Source organism: Myotis nattereri (genome assembly GCF_964212035.1).
Source record: "Myotis nattereri genome assembly, chromosome: 3".
NCBI lineage: Eukaryota > Metazoa > Chordata > Mammalia > Chiroptera > Vespertilionidae > Myotis > Myotis nattereri.
Genome location: NC_138077.1, coordinates 90,102,728 through 90,123,116, shown reverse-complemented (window position 1 = coordinate 90,123,116; position 20,389 = coordinate 90,102,728). Strand labels below are relative to the sequence as shown.

Below are 20,389 nucleotides of genomic sequence, written 5' to 3'. Positions count from 1 at the left end.
AGGGATCCAGGTGACAAGCAGTATTAAATCAGCTTTCACAACAGTGGGCCCCTGAGCAGCGGCCATCACAGCATGACCTTTGCCTGCTGGTGCTCTTTAAAAGGAATTTTGATTTATATTTTTAGTTCAACTGTTATTTAATTGATGCTGTAATTGCTCCTGTTGAAGTTGATAGTGGTATAATACCTTAGATAGTATTTTTCAAATATAGATTTTTTTAATATAATTCTATGAATATATTATTTCCATTTTGTAAGATCTAATAGAATTAGGTGTATAAGTGTTATCTAAACAATAATTGAAGTTTGACATGGATAGAGATGTTTAAAACAGTAAAGTCCATTTATATTAACAACAACAACATCATACAAGAAAGGAAAAAAAAAAACTCTTTGAGTACTAACACCAAACTAATCTATTTGAATCCTTAACTTATACATCAGAAATGTTACTTTTATTCACAGAACTAGACATTTATAATTATAGAAAATAGTAGTCTAGTATTTCACCACAGTGATAGAAGGAAGATTTTAAAAAAACAGATAAATTTATTTATGAGTTCAATTATTACTTCTATTTATGTCCTTTTATATAACTACACTAGTATTTGAAAGGATACTAAACTCAATAGGTTTACTCATATATTATTTATAGGCCATGTCCTTTATAGATTTTTGTCTTAGGATTTTTTCTCTATATAGGGTATTGTTCTTCATATTTTACTTTTCTGTAGGTCACAAAATAATATTTTTCTCAATAAAATTTTGAAGCTCCTCATCTAAAAAAAATCCATCAACTTGTTATTAAATGTATGAACTGGAAGGACTGACCAAAGTAGTGAAACAGAATGTCAGAACAAACTGTGAATTTGCAATTTGAGCCTGAGAGCTCACCAGACGTCCTCCTCGGGACCAATTCATCTTCAAATACACATAGTCTTTCAAATAATACCTCACCATGCTGATGCCTATACTAGAAGCTAGGATCAAAAACTGTAAATCTTTTTGTCACCATGAGTTGTATGAAGCAATCAATCTCTATCCCTTGGGATAAGAATATTGTGAAAAAAAATGAAAAGAAAAAAATTGTATTTCACTCATCATGAAGAACTAGTGAATAACTTCCAAATTTTAATCTTGTATATATATATATATTTCCTAGCAAATTTTTGTCTTGCTTGGAACCATGTTTTCAGCATTAATATTTCTTCACAGTAAACATATTTGAAAGGCTAGGATGAAACTTCACCTTTTAAGATATTTTTGCTGTATATTAGTAGTTATTCTGGGTTTTGATTTTCAGAAGTACTACGTTTCAAGAAAAGGTGCATGAATTTCTTTAATTATTATTATTATTTTTGTATATTGTAGGCTCCTAATGGATTTTTACTGCCCACTCCCTTAGGATTTTCCATTGCTTGAGTTATTTTTATGTGAATTAAATGACAGTGTTTTCTTTAAATTTTAAAGGTGTAGTTCTTCACTACATATCAAGCAGTGAAATCAAGTAGAAAGTGCATTGGATCAAATGCTTAAGTGGATCCTCAAGTGTTGTTGCTCACATCCTCTCTCTCAAGGGCAGTGCTGCTTGCACCCAACCCCTTTGTAGTGAATGCTGTATAGCAGTATATCTGCGCGTTTTTGTTGTAACACTTTTATGGAAGAACAGAACAATGACTTGGCCATTGAATGAGTAAGGGTCTTTCCTGACATGCAATGTGTCTGTAACATAACATAGAGGCATATTAGGGGAGATCATGTTCTTGATAAGGAGAATTTTCCAGTTTTGACAGTAACAGGAAACTTACTAGAAACATTTTTATTAATGCAATCAACTTAGATGTTATTAGACCTTCAAATGCATACATATCTATTTCTGTGAATATATATGTATTTTGTCATGTAGGCATACTAGTGGTTTTTAGAGTTTTAACTTTTCAAATATTCCAAATAAGCAATACATTTATTCTTGTATCTACCACAGTATCCAAAGCTGTGATGTGTGTTTAGCTGAGCAGTGATAGGGACAAAGGCTGTGGTGATATGACATGCTAAACATTCATTGGATTAAAATAAATAAATAAATAGATAAATAAATAAATAAGCAAATATTGTACTTTTTGCCAAGTTTTGTAACTGAATTATATATTGCATGCAAACAAATCAAATGCTCAAACACTGGCCTGCACCAGTTAAGACAGATATGGAATTTTACATGGAAAAAAAATCAATAAATTTAGTGTCCTATGTATAATACACATTTTATATGTGGATAGATGGCATCCATATTTGAAATGTAGATATAAGCAATAAAATTTAAATATATGGACTGCACCTTTATTTAGTGTGGTAGTTTTCAATTCTTTTATATAGTTTATAAACTTGACTTTGCCTGGGAATTTTAGGAATTTGAAAGATTCAAGAATTTATCTAGGAAACTTTATGTCATCATCACGCCATCCCATCTTTTCCCTCTCTTCATTCAATATAGCTTTCATTCTCATTGTCTGATGGGCTGTCTTTACCATTCCATTTCATCTGTTGGCCTTAGGGACTTTATGACAATTTTAGTGATTACTTACAGATTTGTATGTTGCATATGTGTGTGTACATTTTATATTCCTCATAGGAAATGATCAATTATGAAAAAAGAATTAGTGTTTTTAATAAACTCAGACTCTGAATAAGAGTAAAGGAGAATAATTAGGAAATTAACATACATTTTCATAGAGTATGATGGAAAACATGGCCGATGATTATGAAAATTATTTGGTGGGGTTTTTGTTTTGAATAATTATTTGATTGTCCCAAACTCTCTATAAACTATAAATTTTGAAAAAAAGAAATCATGCCCTGGCCAAGTTAGAGTGTTGTTGCATACACCAAAAGGTTGCGGGTTCAATTCCCTGTCAGGGCACATACCAAGGTTGCAGGCTGATTCCTGGTCAGGGTGAGTAATGGAGGTAACTTATCCATGTTTCTCTCTCATCTCTCTCTCTATGTCTGTCTGTCTGTCTCTCTCTCTTCCTCCCACCCCCCCCCAAGCAAATTAAACACACAGACACACACACACACACACACACACACACACACACACACACACACACACATCCTCAGGTGAAAATTAAAATATAGGAAAACATATCCTTGGGTAAGGGTTTTTAAAAAAATCAAAATTTGAGGCAAATTTGAATAAAAGTATCCTTATTTTTAATTCTATTTTGAAATCCAGTCGCTTAACTTAAATATTTCTAAAACATAAAACTACCATTTAATTTGGGGATATCTACATTGAGTGGAATTTGGTGGCTTTTTTCCATATTATCCTGAGATTATAGTGGTATAAACTTTATAAATGTACAAAATTTGCTCTCCTCAGCAAGCTTGTTGCTTTACTTTAAATAAAATCCTTTACTAAATGTCAGCTCTTTTATATTTTGTTACTGCCAAAATTAAGGTGGGAGAAAATGGTTTTTGACCAATTTTGGAGTGATAAAAACAATTATCAGTTTATATAGGTCCTCTTATTTTAAGATTGTATTATACATGGTAGACACATTGGATGTTTGATATTTCTTCTGATAGGACAAATTATCTGAGAGTACGAGTGATAATCGGGAATAGCTAACTATTGTATAAAGCATTAATAAACATATTCAGATGTCTTCAGTAGTTAAATACATAAAGCTAAAGAAACTGAGAAACAAATTAGCTATTTAAGTGTTGCAACTGAGCATTCTGAAAGTCATATCAGAATACAGCACTCATTTAGAAAATCCTTAAATAGTTTCTACACAAAATCTCTTTATTTCATTATAGTACAGAAGATTTAGTGGCCTGACCTAGTATTACTGATTGATAAAACTGCAAATAATGTAATTGAGTCATTACCCTAACACTGTGCTAAGAGATTTATGTCATTCTCTTATTTTTGTCCTCATGTCATAGCTACTGTTACAGTGGTATTGCAGCGGGAGAAATTGGAAGCCAGATTATTTTTAAATATATTTTTTATTATTGATAATATTACAGATATCTCCCATTTTCCACCTTCCTCCCCTCCTCCCAGCATCTACCCACCCACCACAGGTCTTCACTACCCTATTCCCTGTGTCCATGGGCTATGCATATATATAATAATAAAAACATAATATGCTAATTAGACCAGACATCCTTCCCAACAACCTTCTGGATGGAGCCAGGGCTGCAAGGGAAGCCCGGGTCCCGGGTGCCAAAGGGAAACTGATGCTGGCAGCTAGGGGAAGGAAGGCCTACTCTTGCACGAATTTCATGTATCGGGCCTCTAGTAAGTATATAAGTTCTTTGGTTTCTCTCTCCTTGTCCCCCCAACCCCACATCGAGGTTTGCCAGTCTGTTCATGCCTCCATGCTTTGGGTCTTATTTTTTTGGTCATTTCATTTTGTTTATTAAATTCCACAAATAAGTGAGATAATGAAATATTTGTCTTTCTCAGATTGGTTTATTCTACTTAGCATAATATTTTCCAGGTACAGCCATGCTGCCCCAAAGGGTAGAGATCCCTCTTTTTTATAACTGCATAGGATTCCGTAGTGTAAATGTCCCACAGCTTTTTTATTCATTTATCTACTGATGGGCACTTGGGCTAATTCCAAATCTGAGGGAGCCCGATTTAATTCATGGTTCCCTCTGCTGACGGAAGGGCAACTTGAACTCCAGTTAGTCAAACTTCAAATCTTCAATATTTCCATGATAACACTGCTTCTCTGATTCAAATTGCTTAAAAAATTCAAAAATCTATTGTTTTTGGCTCAATTGTGGACTGACATAAAAGTAATTATGAAACTAACATTCCTTCATAAAATGGAAAGCCATTTCTGAGCTAGTACTTACTAAAACCTTCCACATTTTTAAATAGAATGAGAATGAACATCCTTGACTTCTAAATTTCTCTATATATGGGGCATTGGAAAATAGATAATGTCATTGCATAGTCAGAGGGAGACATTGCAGACATGTAGAAATAATTTAAAAATGAAATGACTATAAGAACAAAACATTTGCAAAAATTATTTCAAGTACTTGATATTTTAGGATCCATATGAGAGATAATTTTGCATCTTTTCCACTAAATTTTTATTAAGCTTTGTTACTGTATCAATCATGCATATGTAACACATATGGACTGAATCTTCTCAATTCCTCTCTGAAGTTATTTCACTAAGGATTTCATCATTGTCTTTGCTTCAGAAAAGAAGTAATACAAGGAATATCTGCAGAATATTTACTAGCTATCTGAAATTTTTACTAAATTTAATTTATATCATAAACATTCATTTTCTTAAAATTCTATAAAATTAAAGAAATGTTTCTTCACAAGGAATTCTGAGCTTTTAAAAATTAAACAATAATGTTCAATATATTGTGTATTGTTTTTCAATCTTTCCTCTGATAAATTCAAATCAAATTTAATATTTAGCTCTAAAAACAACTCTAGCCATGCATGGTTGCGTGTGCATTTTTTTTCTATAAATGTCAGAACTATATATTTAACTTCTTGAGTTCTCCACATATCCAAGAATAAACTCATTATATTCTTTTCCAAATCTCATTCTCCTTCAGTGCTCTCCATCTTAGTAAATGAGACTACCCTCTATATATGCAAACATCATTTATAAACACAAAATTTTTTTTCATGCTCCATCACAAAGCCTGACATTTTTACAGCCTGAATGTCATTCACATCTTTCCACTTCTCTTGTTCTAGAAGCATAATCTCTTAACTGATAGAACCAACTTAGTGATCCGTCCCTTGAGCTCTGTACAATTTGGTCCCTTCCTATCAGTCCAACTCCACTTTGTTTCACTCTCCACATAGTTGCTCATACTATACTCTGCTGACCATGTCTTTATTGAAGGTTTCCATAGATAACATATTCCCTTTTTTCTCAGAGCCTTACAAGTTCTTCTACCATTTTGGAATATACCAACTCCTGACCCCCATCTTTATTAGTGAACTCCTCTTAATCTTTCAAAATGAAGTCAAGCATCATATACTCAAAACAATCCTTTCCTCTTCATGAGATCATGCCTGGATAGTTTTTGGTCAGAAAGAAAGCTATTGAGTCATAATGTTTAGAGTTTCTAAAAAGATAAAGTTATCTGTAGTTGCTACCCCTTCCACAAACATAAGGATATGAAGAATTAACAAGTAATAATTTCATGAGAAAACTGAGATAGTATGATTGAAGTCCAAAACATATTGAAGTAAAGGTAGAAGAAAGATTACTCTCTTGGAAAATTTTGAGGGAAAGACTGGGGTAGATCATATACTTCAGGAATACTTTCTGTCAGGTGAATGGGATGACAACACGTTTGTAAGGAGAGTAGACAGATCCAATGCACTCAATATAGCAGGGAGAGTCAGAGTGCCTCACTCATAAAAAAATGTACAAAAACTTAGGTATTCAATTAGAGGAATAAAAAATGCACCGGAGTTTGAATGTAGAAAACCAGACAGCTAATAGTTAAGGTAACATTAAAATAGACCTGGAATTGTCAGGCTGGTGTTGCTAAGTGGAAGAGCATTGGCCCAGGAACCAAGAGGTCACTGGTTCAATTCGCAATCAGGGTACGTATGTGGGTTGCAGGCTCGAACCCCAGTAGGGGGTGGGCAAGAGGCAGCCAATTTTTAATTCTCATGATTCACATTGATGTTCCTATCTCTCTATTCCTCTCCCTTCCTCTCTGAAAATTAATAAAAATAAAAAATAAAAAAATATAGCCCTGGAATGGGTGACAAAATTAATATTTTAAAATTCATCATGTTTTTTTGTGTGGACCAGTTATTCCATAATTCTGAATTTGATATGTTTTGATTTTTGAGAAAGCATAAGGAATTGAAAATTGTTTTATGCCTCACAAAATACAGAGATATATTTTTTTTCTGTGACCCAACAAGAGTTAGATTGTCCTAAGTTCCTAGTCTTGGAGATGCACACACAGAACAGATGCCAAAGTGATGGAGTTTTCCTCTTTCCTGTAAGTACACGAAGTAGCTGCTGTTCTGACAACATGGGGTTGGGCCTTTTCTCTCTCTTAAAAGCATGTATTTTTTTTCCACATCTAAGGGGCAAGCAAATTTGAAATCTCTTTGTTGAAGTACCATTTTGCAATTAGACACACCACAGCCTTATTTGGAGGAATGGAACAAATAGTTCATTCCATAAAGTTTAAAAATAAACAAGTACAAAATATTAGCTAAAAGCCAATTTGTGCCTTTCTATTATCACCTAAAATATAATTTGTTTTTAATCCAGAGACTCACATTATAAAGACTTATTTTTTGTAAATGGTGCAGAAGTCTTTTGGGCATTTTAAGTTATGGATATTTTACATCATTTTAGGTAAATATCCCAAAATCCTTTTCTAATCTTCTAGAAGAAGGACCTATCTGCTGTTACGTGGCTTTATTTAGGAAAATGGGAACCTTAAATTTGGCAATTTTCCTGAAATTCAATTATAGTCAGTGTCATATGAAGTCCTGGGATCAAATGATTTGATGTTTGAGTTGAGTCCTAATAAATCTCAGAGTTGAGAAGAAGTTTGCCAGGCGGTTAAGGGAAGAAAACTTACTATAGAGATATAGAGAGGCACCACATTGTAAAGAGCCTTTGGCGCTATCCCAGGAAATGTGATTTTACATTACAAGTCATAATGAGTCACTGGAGGTTAAATACAAGAATGTTATGATCAGATGTGCATTTTACAGACTAAGTTGGGAATCATGGCGGAGAGAAATAGAAAGAAAAGAGAATAGAGGCGGGAGTCCTGTTTATGGACTGCTGCCTTAATTTGAGTTAAAGATGACAAAGCCCATAGTGAAGACACTGACATTTAATGAAGCTATATTTATAAAATTACGTAAACTGATAAAACCTCGTGAGTAGATGTAAACGTTGCTGATATATCAGAAGCTAGTGGGCTCCAAATTCTCTACCTGAGACAATTGTGTTTCAGAGAAAAATCAAGAATTGGTGTTAGATTTGAGAGTAGAAACTGTGTAGATACTGACATCCTGTTTCATTTCCTGAACAGTTTGCATACATATTCTGCACTAGTGGCATCCCCTTCTCTTTGTTTGCATTCTCCCTGGTTTAATCATCATGAGTTTGATACATAAAGGAAGAAGGACAAGAAGGAACACATCACCAAGTGTGATGCAGCAGTTAAAAATAGTTAAACAGAGCTATTCCAATTTAGATGTTCATTTCAAACCCCAGTTAAAATAATTAAGTGCATAAGTGTGTGCATTCATATGCATACCACCCCCGAGGCCCATCATACCCCATGATCTGGAATCCTAATTCTCACCACATGACTTTTAAAGAATGGCTCTGTTTATTCTAGAGTCATGGTGAACTAATTTAATGATCTTCTAGCATTAGGAAAGCTTTTAGGTAAATGCACTCTATAGCATTGTATCTGATTTCACATTCATTTCCATTTTATGTCCATCTCTTTTTTTCCTATTTTGTTATATGATGATGTTTCCCATACAGCTCACTTTGAAACACATTTGCTATTTTTGTGCAATTTATATATGCACTATTATTAGATCTCCATAATTTCATATTATCTATGCTAACTGTGGAATTTTAATAGACTTTGGTTTAAAACAAAGAACAAGATAGAACAAACTAGTAAAACTATGTGACATATGTTTCTGCCAAAACAGTTAACTCCTTTGAGAACAGGTTACTTTAAGCAATAGCTATGCTGTAGACTAAAGGGACATTCAGAGTGAAGGAGGGGAAAATAAATGTTTTAGAGATTTTCAAGTACATCATGAATTAAAGCTCTTTGCTGGTGATAGTGACAGACAAGAAACAAGTGTTCAGAAGAGATATAAAGCCTCTGCTTCAAGAAGAATATAAATTAGCTACGAAGTAATGAGACAGACCATAAAGGAACAGCCTAAAAAAAAAAAACAGATCCAGTGACCTATCTGGGGCAGGTCAGATAGTCTAATTTTAATGGCAGACAAAACTGGATAAACCAATAGCCTGACCAATGACAATCCCATGCAAAAGATGCAGAGGTGTTGTTTTTTAATGCAAAATATAACTGTTCAAGCAATACTTTGACAAGAGCACACAGAAGTACAGAAATAAATTCTGCCTTTGAAACTGTGTTATATAGTTTGATACGGTATTATGAAGACTAGTTGTGGTAATCTCATCTGTCGGATGAGGGTTGATATAGTGAAAAGCAATATGATTGAGCAAAGAGGTTACTCTTGACTCTTGTTAGAGTATATAAAGGCTTAGGAAACTAACAGAAGGACAGGGGAAGATGAATTTGTACTGAGCTGCAATAGAATTCATGAACATGACTAAAAATCCAAAAAAAAACATGCGTGCTTAAATGGTCATAGAAACCTCAAAGCTTAGAATTCTTATAGTATTACTATAAATATCAATAAAAGTTCAGTATACTTTAGTATACCAATTGATATATTTTGATGAAAAATATACCTGTTTAAATAAGTAGAGCCATTCCCCCTCACCCTGAGAAATTGATCACCAAATTGTAGATTAAGATAAAAATATCAAAGATAAAAAAATTGTAGATTTTCATACTGAATGGCATCAGAAATGTAGTTTAGGTCCAACCCTAGTGTTGTGTTGATAAATACCTAATAACCCTCTCTTTTTTTGGCGGGGGGGGAGACCCTGATTTGTAGAACTTCCCAGTTTTCATGGTTAAATATTTCAATTTTGGCTGTTTTCAAGCTAACAACGTTTTTTTTTTTTTTTTTTTTTTTTAATTCTCACCCAAGGTTATATTTTCCATTGAATTTTAGAGACAGTGAAAGGGAGAGGGAGAGACAGAGAGAAACACCTATGTGAGAGAGAGAGACATTGACTGATTGCCTCCCACATGCCCCCAACCAGAGCCAGGAGCCTGAAACCGAGGTATGTGCCCTTGACCAGAATAGAACCTGAGGCCCTTTAGTCCTCAGGCTGGCGCTCTATCCACTGAGCCAAACCAACTAGGGCTCAAGTTAACAAATTGACATCATTGAACACAGCGTTGAGAAGTGATGCACACATTAGGCTCTCACAAGCCAACTCCAGTTAACCATAGAACTTTGGGTAAAAGCATCATCTCAAGAAAGATATCGTCCTGTGATTTTCTGTAAGAGGTTTACAAAGAATAGGAAATTTATATTTAGAAGAATGTTATTGCAAATTTAGTTTTTGTATGTACTAACTAAGGGATTTGGAACAATTTAATATGTGTTGGATCTTAATTTCCTTATCTCTCAAATGGGCTGTTGTAAAAAGTTTATAAGATTATTCATGGAGAAAATATTTAGAAATGGTAATTTCCTGTTCTAAATGTGTTTTTATATAATTTTAAAACAGTTTAATTCTATTGCCAATAAGTCAAAATTCAAAATATATAGTGCCTGAATTCTACAATTGTAAAAGTGGCAGAGTTCTTAGGGATGGAAGGTCAACAACCAAAGCCATCAGATTGTCTCCTAATGGCACATGGCCAGTTTCTATTGAGACTACAACTGGGCTAGTTCAATTTTCTCTCTATCATGCTCTTGAATCACCAATTTAATGGAAAAATCATATTTAAGTCAACCAGGTACAGTCTCCAATAAATGGACAAGTGAAGCTCTAGTAAAGATAAGAAATATGTTTCACTGCAAAATTATTGTCCTCCTGAAAACAAAACAAAAAAGAAAATATGCAATTAAGAAAATGGGGTTAATAGAAAACTTGCTTAAGGTCAAATAGTACAGACAGTGAATGAAATGTATCACACTACAATTATGCATAATTCGAGAAAAGGTAGTTATAAGCTTCAAGATAAATGTGGGTTTTCTTTACTAAAACACTGATTTAAAAATGAGTTGTTTCCTAAAGAAACCCAAAGTTTTTTGAGCCAGCACAAATCTTTATCATTTCATTTTAGCGACAGTAATTTACTTTGTTAATGTGTATCCTTTATATAGATACATGTTAAAAACTGGTACATTTTCCTTAGTTTGTTCATATGATTACAGTAAAGAAAGATGCATTTGAAAGAAAATAAAATGGGCAAAATTAGTGAAAACATTGATAGAGATGTTTTTATTTTGTCATACATGTTAGTATAGAAACCCAGTTCTGTTTTATAGCTTCAGAAGCTGGCTAGGAAATTGGATAGCAATTTTGATAAACTAATCCTATCTAATAAAGAGGGAATATGTTAATGGACCCTCACACTGTTGCAAAGATGGTGGTGCCCACAGCCAATAAAAAGAGAATATGCTAATTTACTGCCCCACCCTCAAAGATGGCGGCACCCACAGGGACAAGATGGCTGGTAGGGGAGGGCAGTTGTGGGCGATCAGGCTGGCAGGGGAGAAGTTAGGTGTTGATTGGGCTGATAGGGGAGTGGTTAGGGGGTGATCAGGCAGGCAGGCAGACAGGCAAGCAGTTGGGAGCCAGCAGTCCCGGATTGTGAGAGGAATGTCCCACAGGGATCGGGCCTAAACTGGCAGTCGACATCCCCCAAGGGGTCCCAGATTGGAGAGGATGCAGCTTGGGCTGAGGGACAAACCCATCCAGTGCACAAATATCATGCACTGGGCCTCTAGTTTATTGTATAATAGGGCATGATCATAGCTGGTCATAGCAAGTCCTTTAAGGCATCCCCTTTAACTATAATAATGCCCAAGCTAATTAGCACCAGGGTGACTGGCCTTCACCCAAACCAAAGACTCCAACAAGAGTTAAGAAATAAATGAAGATGGTATACAAAAATCTGGCCAAGGTTTCATAAGGAAGAAAAAAATACTTGAAAGGAATAACCTTTTACAGACATGAATGTGGCCATTCAAGTGTTCTACAACTATATAGTTTTGATACATGCACTGAAATGTTTTTTTTATATGAGTGAAACTAGAGTCTGGGGTTGTTTTCCCCAAATTTCTGAAACATTTTAGGATCTCCTTCTCTCTCTCCCCAAACTATACATGTTGATGCCCCATTCCCATCTAAGGGAGCTCCAATGGCTCAGGCGCAGTTCTTTCTGCTGCTCAGCAATCCAGGGGTGGCTTTCATTTACATTTTTATCACAGTATTTTTTAAGCTGATATTTTTAATAAGCACTTTTCCAGTTCCACTATGGATTTTTTGCAACCCTCTCAACTTTTCTCATTTTCTACGTAAACTTTACATTGTCTGTCATTTCTCATAAATTTCTGAAACTTTTCTTTTTCTCTGTGTTATTTGGGGAAAAGTGGGATGGAAATGTGGTATTTCCTTCAAGTACAGATATTAGGTTTATATATTAGAAGTATACCTTTTCCTGAGAATTCTACCTAGTGGTCTTGACTATTCAGCCAAAAAATCTTATTTGCCTGAAGAATTAGGGTAAGTTGTTCATATGCTTTTTAGTTTAAAACAGTAACTTGTGAAAAATAGAAATAATATCATAAAGTGTTAATGCCTCCACTATTTTACCAGAGAGTTTGTATATGAAATTAATTTTAAAGAATCTCACTCTGACTCTCTTAGAGCATATATATATATATTTATATATATATATATTTTATATATATATATTTATATATATATATTTTATATATATATATTATATATATATTATATATATTTTATATATATTTATATATATATATATATTTTTTTATATATATTTATATATATATTTATCAGACCTGGAAACAAAGGTATTTTCAAAGGCTTTTAAAGAACCTGTTGTCAATTTGCTTACATATTGTATCATCAGGAAATGTAGAAATGTACTAAATATTTGAAAACATTTACATATATAACTAAGGCCATGGTTCTCAAATTTACTGTACATAAAAATCACCATGATTTGTTGAGCATTGTTTGTTTAAACGCATTTCCAAGGTCCTCCCACTCAAAAATTCTCATTTAGGAAAGCTTACAAGTGGGCAAATGTCCAGCTTTGTAAAATCTGGTGTAGGAAATAGTAGTCAATGAAGAAGAAAACCACTAATCTCTTTTACTAATCTTAATTTTCCTGCAAATAAATTGACAAGATAAAGTAATTGATAAAAATAACTCTTAGATTCTTCAGGAACTTTTACTCTGGCTTTCATGTGACAGTAGTAGCAGTATATTTCAAGACATTTAAACACACTTTACTAAATTTTACCAGCATTGCACATTTTATAGCACGAGTTCATGGGAGCTATTAATTGCATTTCTGAATACAAGCGATGTACTTCAAACAAAACTTTTGCCTAATGCCTTGATTTTAAGGTTATGATTTGTATATAAATAAGGGACTGAAGACTCATCTGCAGGAGGATCAAAGCTAATAAAAGAAAGTCGTGTTGTCAGCATCATGCATACATATATTAGACTTTCTCTTAGGGATAAAGCAACCAGAATATTTAATTATTGCAAATTTGTGGGGGGAGCAGCATATAATATATTATTTATTGTGGCATTTCATGCTAGATTAAACAGCATCACAGTAATGCTGATGCCATTTAGAAGCTAAAGAATGGAAATAGAACTCTGCAGAGGACAGAACATCAGCATGAATCTTGGTTTATAACAAAACAATTCTTTGCTAAAAATTAGTGTTTCCTATACATATTTCCTTATAAAATAGCTTAATGAACCCTAGCCCCCAATGTAACATTTTGCTTTTTTATAATAAGAATGAAACTCAGATGCCAAAAATTCATTTTAAAACATAGATATCTCTGATTTCCAGAGTTTTCTATATTATAAGGTTATTTCTAATTGTAGCAAAGGATAAACATAATATTTAGAATATTTTTTATTATCTGATTATTCCTGTGCTTTTTTTTTTCCTTTAAAGAGGTTTTCATTGCCTATGGTGCACAGCTGGTATTTCACATTATCTCTTGTTCCCAGGTGTCTGGGGTGGGGCTGGTCCCAGGGAGGGACTCCTGTTGAGGGTCCCAGTGCAGTACTTGGAGTGGAAGAGAGGGGAGTGTGGAAAGGGGGTCTGGCTTTACCTCAACCACTCTGAACTCAATTGTCCTGTCTGTGCCTCAGTTTCCCTACTGGGCCCTGGGAAGGTCCTGGGGAAATCATCTCCCTCACAATGCCCAAAATATCAGGGGACTGTGGCCTGGCCCTTTCCCAAGGGAGTTTCTTCCCATCACCCACCTCCACCTTCTTCACCCCGAAAAAAAATACTTTCATTGTGTCAAAACTGCCTGAAACTTCTGTGGATACAGAAACCACAAACTGATCAGCAAAGAAAAGGGGAGATGGGCAGAAGTAACCGGAACCCATTTGGGGCCAGTATCCTTGTGTGCACAGGTTTCTCCCCCAGCCCCCAGCTTGGCCCAAAGCCTGCTGAGAAATTTGCTACCTGGATGTGCCTTGGCAGGGACCCCCACCATACACACATCTCACATCTCAATCTGGCCTTCACAGAACCTTACACATAAAAAGCAAGACAAAGACACAGAAAAACTTGAAATCGGGCGATGATGTGGGTAGACACCATAGTAGGGGTGTACTCTGGGGCCTTCCCTGGGTTCGGGCAATAACAAACTGAAGCTTTGTTGGCCACTGGGCCTTGGGAGCAGTAGTTGGGATTATATATCTGCAGGCCCAGGCCAAATACCTGGCTGCTCTGGTTGGTGCCCTGTGTGTAATCCATCTTCACAGACCTGTAGGAGTTGTCGCACTTGTTGGTCCCCAGCTTGGTTTCATAGACATGCCATCAGGTCCCAGGAACCATCATGCCCACCTGGCTAGCACACTTGGTGCTCATTTGTGGGCTGATGGCTGAGTGGTCTTGCGTGGCAGGTTATGGCTCTTGGGGTCATACAGATGCCTTCTCGTGCCATAGTCCATCATACATGACTGGCTGGTACACTTGGCGCCTATCTGGAGCTCGATGACACACTGGCCTGCTTCATGGTGGCATTCTGGATGTTCCACTTCTGCTTCTCTGAGTACCTGATGCCACTGTCCATGCCATTCTGCAGACCCTTTGTCTTGGCCTTCCCTGCCAGAGTCAGAAGAGACACCTGCACCTGCATCATGTTCCCTCCCTCAGACAGATCATTGGCCTCAAACAGTCCATGGAGTTCAAGCTGTGGCCTTGATGAAGTTAGAGTAGTTTTCTAGCTGGTGCCAGTTTTGCATGGAGTGGTTGATCAGGTGGTCTGAGCCTGGCTGGAGCTTATTCATGAGTGTGCAGAGGATAATTTCATCCTTCAGAACCGGAAGTCAGAACCTATAGGCCCGTGAGTCCCTTAGTCCAGCGGCAAAGTTCTGCCTCCTACTGAAGGTCCTATTTGGACAGAAGCTCGTTCTTGACCTTGACCTTAGGAGAGCCCTTTGTTGAACTGTGTGGAGTTCATGCCAGCTGTAGCCATGGCTGGACCAATGACCTGGTTGGTGAGATGGTGGGGTATCTTCTTATGCTTTTGATAATAGCCATTCAGTTAAATTATTCTTTATTTACCAAAAGGAAAAAAGATAATTATATGAACCAACTCACAATATTTTCCATTAAAAAGCTTAAATACTGCCGAAACCGGTTTGGCTCAGTGGATAGAGCGTCGGCCTGCGGACTGAAAGGTCCCAGGTTCGATTCCGGTCAAGGGCATGTACCTGGGTTGCGGGCACATCCCCAGTGGGAGATGTGCAGGAGGCAGCTGATCGATGTTTCTCTCTCATCGATGTTTCTAACTCTCTATCTCTCTTCCTTCCTCTCTGTAAAAAATCAATAAAATATATTTCAAAAAAAAAAAAAAAAAAAAGCTTAAATACTGTTCGAAGCAAAAGACCTCAGACGCATGGAGATAAAAGAATGAGTTCAGCATGATACTGCAGAAATGTTAGAAAATAGAAAAAAAAGTTACATATTCACAATAACATAAATTAGAAAAGTGTTATTGAACTGGCCTCATGCATGTTATAAGTGATCTTAAATTGTTACTGCCTTTTAGAGTTCTGCTTTCACCCCTAATCCCTAACCCCCATGGGCAATGAGAACAAATAAATCAGGGTGCTGCTCATAGCAATGGAGAACATTTGCATGGAGATCAGGATGGGCTGAAAAGTTTGTTGGTAATTGAAGAGCTTAAAAAAATCATTTGATGCAGTAAGGAGAGAAAACAATAAAGTTTTGAGTTTTACATTTTAAAATCGTAAGTTAAAATTTGTATCATATAGTTTGTCTTTACTAGCTATTACATATTGCATAGACTATTAAGAAAAGATCAACATGAAAATTAATTAAATTTACTTGCCAAGCCTATTTGCAAATCCTGCCTTTTATTTAATTGTTGTTCATTCACACTGTACTCCAATTTCTCACAGCTCTGGAGGCTGAAAAGTCCAAGATCATGGTATTGGCAAGATTTTATCTTGGACTTTCCATGCTACAGAACTGTGAGAAATAAACATTTGTTGTTTAATTTACCCAGTCTATGGAAATTTGTTATAGTGGCCTGAGCTTATTAAGACAAGTAGCAAGGTACTGGAACCTCTACTATACCATCTTGTTTTATATTTTCATATAATGACAAGCTTTACTAGAAGTAGTCTTTATCATTTAACTAAAGGCTTGGTGCATGAAATTCGTGCACGAGTTGGGTCTCTAGGCCTGGCTGGTGATCAGGACTGATCGGGGCCTTCTGGCTGCCGGCCAATGCCTTTCTTCATTCCATGCTGCCCCCTTGTGGTCAGCGCACATCATAGAAAGTGATAGAACTCCTGGTCTCCCCGACGAACTCCCGAGGGGACATTTTGCATATTAGCTTTTTATATATACAGATAAAGAACAAGTCTTAAAGACATTATAGTCCTATCCCAAATAGATTTTAGACTGTCTTTACCAGTATCATGTAATTTAAAATTAAGCCTAACCAGGGCTTTTTAGGGCAGTGAAACTATTCTGTAAATATTATAATTGTGAATATGTATTATTACACATTTGTTAAAAATTTATAGAATATACAACATAGAGAATGAACTGGTGTAAATTATGGGCTTTAGTTAATAACAATGTATAAGTCTTGGTATACCAATTGTAATAAATGTACCGCATTAATGCAAGATTTTAATGAAGTTAAGGGGTATATGGGGATCTATGAACCTCCCTCTCAGTTTTCGGGCAAATTTACAACTACTTAAAAATAAATTATATTAATTAAAAAATTTAAGCTGGGTAAGAGTTACTTTTCCCAAGTGTTAAAGGTCTATTTTAGTTGAGGGTTTGATCCAACTTTTTAATGATTCTTTCACTGGCATTATATTTTAGTCTGCATCATGATTATTTAAAACTCTAAAATACATGACGTGTTCAAATTTCCAGTGAATTGAAAAACTTCTGACAATCAAAACAGTAAGGAATAGGGTAAAAAAATTAACTCAGATTTAAAATTTAAACTTCACTCTCCCTCATTTCAAAATATTGTTTTCAGTGGGAGCTGGGCATTACTTACATGGTCAGAGAAAGCTGTTCCTTGCTGATTATTTAAAAGTAAAAGATAGTAAGATAGTGACTATTTAAGAAGAGCAGAACATATAGTTTCTTCATCTACACTTTAAAAAAAAATCAATATTATGGATATATTTGACCCAGATCCCTAACTTTTAAATCTTACCGATTCATTTTGAGAGAACACATGAGAAGGGCTAAAAAAAAAGGAGTAAAAAATTATAAATTAGTACAATCAACAATTTTATTGCCTGTTATTTTAGATTGGCATGTTATATGGGTACTCATATTTTTACATCATCAAGACTAATGTACACCATTCATTTATGACATAATACTGAACTTATGTTGTGACTAAAGCAAGGGGATAAATATATGTCTCACTTAGTGATATGGGCTGCTATTTTTGTGTTCTAGAATGTCAAGTTTTAGAGATACCTTTGAGTCTTCAAGTGATAGACATTTAAGCTGCATGGGATGAAGACTCATTTTTCTCCTATTCTTATGCATGGATTTCCTCTATTATATCATGACAGATGCCACCTAGCATTTCCAGCTTATTTTGCATGTGCATTGGGTAGGTGCAAAAAAATTTAAGACCCATTATAGAAATACTAGAGACCCGGCACACAAAATTCATACACTAGGGGGGGTCTCATAGCCCAGCCTGCACCCTCTCGCAGTCTGGGAGCCGTCAGGGGATGTCCAACTGATGGCTAAGCAGGCCTAAGCCATCAGTCATACATCCTTAGCACTGTTACGGAGGTGGGAGACCCTCCTGCCACCACCACTGTGCTCCCCAGCTGTGATCCCGGCTTCTGGCTGAGTGGCGCGCTCCCCCTTTGGGAGAGCACTGACCACCAGGGGGCAGCTCCTGCAATGAGCATCTGCCCCTGGTGGTCAGTGCCTGTCATTGTGGCCAAATGTTTGGTTGATTTGCATATTAGCCTTTTATTATATAGGCTGACTACTACTACTATAAGAACTAATAAAATGATATTAATAGTAACCTGCCGTTTTTTTTAATATAGCTTGCCATATACTAAACCAATGGTTCTCAAACTTTGAGGGGCTTCAAAATCATCTGGGGAGTATTCAAATCTGATTTCTGGCAGTCTGCACCCACAGACACTTGGATCCCATAGTCAGGGCAGGGCTTATGAATGTGCATTTCTAACAAGCTCATATGGATGTGCCAGTGTTTGAGAACCCCTATACTAAATCATTTTTCATAACAGATCCTGCCAAAGCTCAATGGTTAAAAAGTTTTCACAGTGGGAGGAAGGACCAGTTAGGACCATAGCCACATGCCAAGGTTTCATCCTGAGATCATTTAGAGAAAGGCAGTGTAAGAAGGACTACTTGTTTTTTTAACACTGGAGGCCCGGTGCACGAATTTGTGCACCAGTGGGGTCCCCTCAGCCTGGCCTGCGGTATTGGGCTGAAACCGGCTCACCAACATCCCCCAAGGGGTCCCAGATTTCGAGAGGGAGCATGCCAGGCAGAAGGACCCCATCGGTGCATGATCAGGGCCAGGGAGGGATGCAGGAGGTTGGCCAGCCAGGAAGGGACCACGGGAGGGTTCCAGGCCTGTCCAGCCCATCTTGCTCAGTCCTGATTGGTTGAACCCCAGCAGCAAGCCACTACTGGTTGGAGTGTTTGCCGCCTGGTGGTCAGTGCACATCATAGCAAGCAGTTGAGTGGCCTTAGCATATCATTAGTGTATTATGCTTTGATTGGTTGAATGGACAACCAGATGACCAGACACTTAGCATATTAGGCTTTTATTATATAGGATGTGTATACTTTATTATATTTTCTCTCAAACTTTTGCTCCACTAAAATAAAAATAACCGCTATTACACACACTTTTGACCTTATGGATGAACCTACTTACCTATTTTTAAGTTGGCTATTATTTTCTGAGTTATTTCTCCCAATCATTAATTTCTGAGATATATTTTAAATTTAGTTCTACATTTTGAATGCATGAAAAAATTAAAGGTAGTACATAGGTGACTTACTTTAATTTCTACAGGCAGTATGTGGGAAAATGATGATGAAATTTGTAGGGTCTCTATGTGTATGTCCTGTGGCAGGGAAATAATTTATAACCCAAACTATTTCACTTAGGGAAGCATATAATGTGCTTCATGGCAAAAACAAAACTCATTTTTTCTTTTAAGTTTTCAGTTGTAAATTTTTAGGAATAGATGAAATTTGAGGCAATATATTAAAAAACTGAAATTGAAAATCTTTGTACTTAGATTAAGAGAGTCATCAAACATTTTTAAACACATTTTTAAACATTTAACTAAGTGCTTACTTGAAACAAAAGAAAAGAGGAAATTAAACTGTAGTTTTTTTAGGAAAAAAAGATGACTTGGATGGAACTAATGAAATTTTTTTGCTTTTGTTTTCTTTCAGTTGGTAGGAGCTGATGCTCATTGTACCTAGATTGTCTTATAATAAGTGTTGTATTTGGGTTTCACTTTTTTAAAACAAGGTAAATATTTTGGGGTACTTCTGTGAATCATAGACAAACAGGTTTGGATTTGTAGAATTTCACTTGCCATGTTGTTGATGATAGATGCATTTTTTGTTATTTAATTAGCAGAAGAATCAGAATTAATAACATTTTACCCAAAATATAGTACGCATGCCTATCAATAATTTCACTCTTAGTGATTAAAAGAATTTCAGACTCAAGGTGAAGAAAAAATGCTATATATGACTGAAAAAAAGGTGAATACATGATCAAAGAACTTTAGGATGGAAGATAGGCAGAGCTGGAGAATATTGGGGCATTAGGGTAGGTTTTATCTCATGGAGGTGTGTCTGCTTTCAGTCCACCCTCTATTATTATATGCTCTTTGCATTTGTTTCTGTTGTTAAAAATGGAACATTTTGCA

The 20,389-nt window shown here is 35.8% G+C and overlaps 1 protein-coding gene and 1 pseudogene across 5 annotated transcripts in view; one reads left to right on the top strand and one right to left on the bottom strand.

The window, feature by feature from the left end:
* Positions 1 to 20,389, top strand: part of CADM2 (cell adhesion molecule 2) — a 1,196,033-nt gene that overhangs the window by 442,911 nt on the left and 732,733 nt on the right. The gene's annotated exons all lie outside the window — the stretch shown is intronic.
* Positions 14,457 to 15,538, bottom strand: LOC308516887 (calponin-2-like; annotated as a pseudogene). Its single transcript has one exon. The product of its transcript is annotated as a calponin-2-like (transcript).